General features: G+C 31.7%; 1 long non-coding RNA gene across 1 annotated transcript; it reads left to right on the top strand.

The window, feature by feature from the left end:
- Window positions 1-4,071: 4,071 nt before the first annotated feature.
- On the top strand, window positions 4,072-5,866 carry LOC109131340 (uncharacterized). Its single transcript, XR_015567261.1, has 7 exons — window positions 4,072-4,211; window positions 4,499-4,590; window positions 4,757-4,847; window positions 4,945-5,034; window positions 5,147-5,196; window positions 5,266-5,324; window positions 5,616-5,866. It is a non-coding gene; the product is annotated as an uncharacterized LOC109131340 (long non-coding RNA).
- Window positions 5,867-7,454: the final 1,588 nt, after the last annotated feature.

Raw genomic sequence — 7,454 nt, 5'->3', positions numbered from 1 at the left:
CATTATCACCTTTAAAATCCCAATAAATTAGCTTACATTTATATTTAAAAAATCAATTTCAATGTTTAGTCGTAAATTTATATTCCAATCTATTATTTCTCTTTATCTAAAATTCTATATTGTCCCATTAATTTTAAACGGCCAAATTCTGCTACTATAATGTCTGACTCGCTGGATCCTTAATATGTACATTTCATATGATTGTATTCTATTTTGTACTCAGATTATTGTTATGATTCGAGGAAAGTTCTAATGACTTTGAAACATTTTTCCTTTAGATCACGTAAATGATTTGCTCATTGCACATATAATTTTTAAATCCCATTATCACCTTTAAAATCTCAATAAATTAGCCTACATTTATATCCAAAAATCAAATTCAATGTTTAGTCATAAATTTATACATTTCAATCTCTTATTTCTCTTTAACTAAAATTATATATTGTCCTAATTTTAAACGGCCAAATTCTGCTACTATAATGGTTGACTGGCTGGTTTCTTAATATATATATTTCATGTGATGTATTATACTTCATACTCAAATTATTGTTATGATTCGAGGAAAATTCTAATGTCTCTGAAGCATTTTTCCTTTAGATCATGTAAATGATTTGCTCATTGCACAATTCATTTTTAAAGGAAAATGGAGGATTTAAGATCTCAGACAAGGAACTAAACTTTATGCAAGCATGTAAGGTAGTAGTCTGGACTGGTGGTTAGGTGGAGGAGAAAACCTTTACGGAATGACCAAACAATCAAATAAAAAATTTAGTTACTCTTATTTTCTCCTTTAAGCTTTTTTCTATTGCCATATTGAGTAAAGTTTTCTATTAAGTTATGGAGACACACCATGAGCCTACGTGCATGTACACTACGACATATTCATATAGTTAAAACAATGCAGCTTAGCCTAAGATATATATCACACAACGGTATAATTGTGTTAGAAAATGATTTTTTGAGTTTAAAATTTCATTATACATTCTTTTATTTATATATTATTCTAACTTGGATATTTGTTAAGATTACTACGGATAGGGAGACCTAAAGCTTAATATTGATGTTAGGGGTTACTAACAGTTAAAAGAAAAATAAATTACACATTATCTGAATCTGAGGATGAAAAATGTGCAATATTAAGGAATATAATATTTACTTTATATCTCTAAACTTCACCATATTTAATAAAAGATTACTCATGGGATAAATTCAAAACTCAACAATGATGGTAGATCTCGGCTATTTCTGTAAAGCCACAGCGGAAACAACATCCAAACAAGTTATTGTCGTAGTTTGAAAGTGACATGTATTAATATGACTATATGAGTCTATAATTTTCAATAATCACAAAATTTGCCTTAAGTGTATTGCAAAATGGTTACATCGCAAAACAACATGTCCTAAAAGAGAATCAGTCTAAGCTTTTAAATATTTTGTTATTCAAAAAAGTAAACATGATTAATAAAATCCATTATACATGAGGGTGTAGTTTAATTACTTAAGATACATACTCTTCTCCCTAAAATTTATATAATTTTTATCAATTAAAAAAAATCCAATTAAGAAAGCAAAATACAGAGATATAAAAATCTAACAGTTAAAAAAATTACCAATCGAACAAATACTAAGATAAGTCCGTGCGTAGCACGGGGCAACTCCTAGTACTTTAATACTTCTAAGCAAAACTCAATAATTTATTTGGTCCGCATCTTTTTTTTTTTTTCGTCTAACAACATACATTATACGAATTTTTTATCTCATATAAAACCACGACAACAGTATAATGCACAAACCAGTAAAGTAAATCTAAATCACATGGGACGTATGGTTTTAGTTGGTTTAATCAAATCCATATAGATCAAAACAAGATAAAGAGAAACGAACATCAGCTGGTTGGGTTCGGAAGAGATCAATATTACTATATAACTTGGCTTTGAAAAGTAGGAGATGATGACGATGATCTCTGTACGGCCATAAAATAATAAAAGCATGGATTAGTAAATGTCATGCATATGATGACTATAAAATAAGACGGAGTGGTTATCTTTTAAGTTTGATATGTACTTGTCCCGCGTATCTGACGCGTTTCGCAGTCATCAAACGTGGCTTTATTGCTCCACTTTTATTATATATACTAACGTCCATGGTCAATGTTTCATTTGTTTAAAGATTATATATTCGGAAATTATGACTTCAAATGCCATTTGAACTAATGGAAAATCTTCATAATAATTTTTTTCTTTAATTTAAATGAAAAAGTAAGTTGTGTCTAATAGTCAAAAAAATGGGAAGTCAATGTGGAGGTTGTACTCCAAATCAAAAGCATTTTATTTCTAGGTTATAAATTTTAATTAGATTTCGATATTGAGTTCAATTGCATGTTTGACTTCTATTTAGGTTCAATTTCATGTTATGGTTTATAAATATGAGTATCATTCGCATGTTAGGTTTGATTTTTTCATGTTTGATTTTGGTTCTATTTTCATATTAAGGATCTAAGATTTAGGGCTGAGGGTTTTACGGTATAGGATTTCTATTATCTTTACCATCCTGTAGACCTTTATGACATTTTGCATACTGTTGTCAGACAACGATATTTGTTAAAAAATATCTAGCTTCTCTTGGTTTACATATTATGTCTTCCATTTCAAATTTTATAATATTTAATTTTGTTATTATCATGTATATTTGAAACCCTACACTGTAAAACCCTAAGCCCTAAATCTTAAATTTAATCTTAATTATCATGTATATGCAATCTTTATGTGTAAGTGTTACAATGTTATTCTAACCTATATTATGTACGCCAATGGTTGTAATATTTTATCATTGGGTGACGTATATAACAAGTCTTAACCCAGTGTTGGCCCGTTGTATATGCCAAGTATTGTTTTGGTTTAGGTTTCGTAAATTTGGCAGACTTAAAAAAAACACATACGATCGACAAACTGTTTACGATGCCTATGATAAATTGCTGGCAGATCTGAGTAGAAACTAGTTCGGAGGAGTAACTATTATATTGCGGCTTGGAGTACCCAAAAATTATTAAATGATTTGCATTTGACGAAATAGCTGACATACGAGGAGCTAAATTCAACCACGTCAATGAGGGGACCAAAACCCGTCCATGACAGGATAACAAAGTTCCATCAGTTCAAACATTAAGCCTTCTTGCATGTTATGGCTAGGTAATATAATTCGTAATTATGTATTTATTTTCATATGAAAAAGTCATTTTAAAGAATGAAATAAATTCATCACAGTTTGCGAGAAACATCGATTTTTCTTTCAGCAATACATTTTCAGGACAACGATCTTTTAGCATGTGCAAGTGGAACAGTCTAACATGGCCAAATATTATATACTTGTGCTTTTAACATTAATATTATATAGGGACTATGAATTCTTTAAAATTAATTAATGCATTAAATATATACCCTGAACATTCATACAAAATAATACTGTATATATATATATATATATATATACTCTTAATAAATAAATTGAATATGGCTTGAAAATATATTATAGGACACGCCTCTGTCCATTTTAGAATGATTTTTGCTCAATGAAAAATTAGATTACTTAGTACCGAACTCATTCGACACATGTGTAAACAAATTAATAAGAAGGATTCACTACAAGAAATATCCACATTGATAGCACAAGACAATAGCTCATTTTTTGTAACTGCTATGAAAGATAACTTTTTTTTTTTATTACTCTATAATAGCACTCAAACAACACTATAACAAAAAATCATGAAGCGGGAAGTTAAAATTACTTGTTCCGCCAATATTTGGGGAAAATTTTCACTTAAGCGTCGTATGTAAACAAGTCCATAGAAAAAAAAAAACTTACCTTTAAAAATTAAAACATTAAACATATCTCAAAAGAAAAAAAATTAGAAACTCTCCTTCCTCAAGGGTTTCATCTGCGAGACCGTCGTTGTCTCCATCTACGACATTAGTTGTTGGAGATTCAGTAAAGTCTAATCCAATGTCTCTCGACTCTCTCCCGACCCAAATTGGTTTCTTTTTCTGAGATTAGTGCCCAATCTCTTGCCAAGGCGAAGAATCTGGCCCTTCTCCCAACAGATCTGAATTTAGAGGATGCAGCTTTGGTTTCTCCGGAAAAATCTCTCACTACTGCGAAAACCACAGAAGTGGAGGACCCAGAATCCGGCAAGCGTAGAGGAAAATTGGTCGAAGGTACTCTCTCTCTCTCTTTCTCTCTCTGACTTGAGACTCTGTTTATCACTGAACCAACTCATCCATATTGATTTATATCAATTCCACCACCATCGTCACAAAGAGGCTCTCTAAGTCTCTATCGGTAATCTCATCTTCTTCTGCTCATCTCTAAGATTTTAGGGGTTTCTGCAACATTTGTGTTGATTCACTCTCAGATTTTAGGGGTTTCTGCAACATTTGTGTTGATTCACTTCTCTTCTCGCTGTATGAATCCGTACTGATCTGGGTTTTCTTGTTAATCCAAGTAAATTCGTGAAATTTGTGTTGGAATTTTGAGCTCAGAGTGGATGGTCGTGGCCTTTATGATTACCACAAGCTATACTATCAAGTTTGGCAAGTTAGTTCTTACTCTTTTCTCCTATGTTGTTTAGCTTGAAAGCTTCGATTTTTGTGAGATGTATGAATTTAGTTTTGGGTCTCTTCAGTTTATTACTTTTGATTTCTCTGGTTTTTGTAATATTGTGAACTGATGGCAGATTTATATATGTGTGAGTTTTTAATAGGGAATATGGTCTCTATTTTCACGGAATTTTCTCCAATGGCTAATCCCTCGTTTGAGCTTGGCCGCATTATAGATCTTGCTCTAACTCTAAGGTAAACTTCTCTTTTGGATTGATCTCTGTTGATGTTATAAACAAAAACTTTTGGATGTTGTGTCTGGATTGATGTGTCTTTGTGTTGGTGGTTATAGAGAAAGTCGTGCAGTAGATACAGTCATACAGAGTCGCTCTCTGTTCTAGCCGGAAAACTGGTCTGGTCTGTTCGCATTGGACAATGGAGGGTAGGTTTAATTGGCTGCATTTCTTCTTCATGTGTAGGTTCTTGTTGTAACAATGATCTTTTATGTGAATTTTGTTGCTCACTCTCTAATATGAACTTGGTTTTTTTTTCAGAAGCCCAAGTTGTTGTAACACAAACTCGTTAAGAAGAAACCTGCAGAGAAGTAATACTTGTTAATTGTGATCTATCTGCATTTCCTTGCTGTGTATTGACAACAGTCGGATATATCTAGACTTGAAGCCAAAGCATAACTCCAGCAGAAGGATAGGGAAATTGCAGCTCAAGTTTCAGGTAAGATGCTTTTCTCTTAGACTTTTTGTTGACCAGGTTTGTAAACACTTTGAATATATTTTCCTGTTTTTCATTTCTCTTGTTTAATCCTTTGTGCGTCCTACGACTTCACCAACTGTACAAAAAATAAGATGTTTACCATTGCTTGTGAACCGATTCAACTTTTGACTCTTTTTTTGTTTTGGTTACAATTACAATTTAGGGTTTATTTATCTCTCGGTGATTGGTATGTGCTTATAGGGTTAATGGCAGATTGTGGCTTCTCATGATTCTTTTGTTTCATATGAGCAGATGCATATGGAGAGGATAACATGGAACATATCTTTTTCATATATTCAAAGTGAACTAGTGGCTGTTCATTGGATTGTTTCAAGGCAAAGTGAGCAGAAGAAAGGTTTGGATGGGTTACATGTACATGTAAAGTTTGTCTTTGTTCTTTGTAATGTTAGTTTTATTTTATTTAAGACTTGGTGACACTTGATGTTATGTAAGACTTATTTTGGTTAATGTAATATTATTTTATGAAATTTAAAAATATAAAATCTAATTTAATAAATTTTGAAAGAAAAAAAAGATATTACCATATTATATAAAATAGCACTAACTCCTAACATAGCGTGTAAAATGACTTATAATATTAGTTTAAAATTTTAGAAAAGCCCCATAACAGAGCATTTTGGTACTGCTATGGTAGAAGACTTTATCATAGCATACATATCTGGCGCTATTGTATGTGTGGTACCTATGATAACAGTGGCCTAACATAGCGTTTGTAAAAGAGCTATGAATTACATATTATAGCGTTTCTCTCGGGCTAACAATGTACATATTTGTTGTAGTGATTTTAATTTGCGTTGAAACAATTTTATAATACTTATAACTAATGGCAAAGGTCTTATTAGTAACTAGCTAGTAAGAAGGAGAAACGTTGATCTGGTGAATGTTGTTATTATGACAACAAAAAGTAAAAAAAAATTATAAAAAGGCTGTGATCTGTACGAGATTATATAGTATTCCTTCTGTTTCATAATAAGTGTCATTTTGACACTTTACACACAAATTAAGAAAACATATTAAAATATTTATTATACCCTTAAAATTAGAATTGACTCTTGATATTCTTCAGTGAATATGAGATTAAAGTAGGAAATTTATGCTTAATTTTATATTGAAAATATAAAATGACACTTATTTTGAAACAAAAAAATCAGGCTAGAATGACACTCTTTATGAAACAGAAGGAGTACAAGGTAAGGACTTCGTTTTTATAATATAAGTCAAATAGATTATCGTAATGTAAAGTACGCCTATCAGAAACCACGATAAACTAGTATCAACTACTTTTTTGTTGGACAACTCCACGTTGATATTTACGTGAACTTGCCGTAATCCTTGCGTCTCTTTTCAAAGTGCGTTCTCTTCGAATATTTGCAAAAGGATCCTGTTTATAACGGCCTTCTTAACCTTAACTCTACTTTTGATACAAAACTAGATTGAGCATATTTTTGTTCCTGGTATTATTATTGAATCACTGGACATCTAGGATTTGTCGAGATACAAATGTATCAGTATCGAGGAAGAATTTAAACAGTACCTATGTACACAAGATATGTCAATCCACTTTATTAAAAGAGACGCTACGACAAGGGCCTCCTCCGTTAGTTTGAGTCAAGCTCTTAAATCATAGTTTTCAGTCTATTTCCAGCTAAACGTTGCACTAGTTTTACAAACAATATTTTTTCTCTGAATGAAAGGAAAAGGAAAAAAAAATATATATGATCCCATCAAAAATAAAGATACTTTGTGAGATGATAGTCCACGCTAACACACAAAGTACATTAGAAGCTTGGTTTGTCGTTGGTGATTTTCAGTGAGAGACAAATTATAGTAAATGAAGGACCATACAAAAGATTACAAAGTTTATTTTTTTATTGATGATTTCATGAATGTTACAAATATTTGATTTAATGCCATTATAAATGATGATCAATTCATGGAATCTGACCATCTGCAACTGCAAGACATTCATCCCCAAACAACTCCACAATGTCCAACTCTCTGATCTCTGACTCACGATCATATCCATGCGCTGGCAGCGCTGCACAACTTTATGACTAACACACGAGAGTA

Source organism: Camelina sativa, chromosome 9 (genome assembly GCF_030686135.1).
Source record: "Camelina sativa cultivar CO46 ecotype springtype chromosome 9, ASM3068613v1".
In the NCBI taxonomy this organism is placed as follows: domain Eukaryota; kingdom Viridiplantae; phylum Streptophyta; class Magnoliopsida; order Brassicales; family Brassicaceae; genus Camelina; species Camelina sativa.
This window is presented reverse-complemented; position numbering and strand designations above follow the sequence as displayed.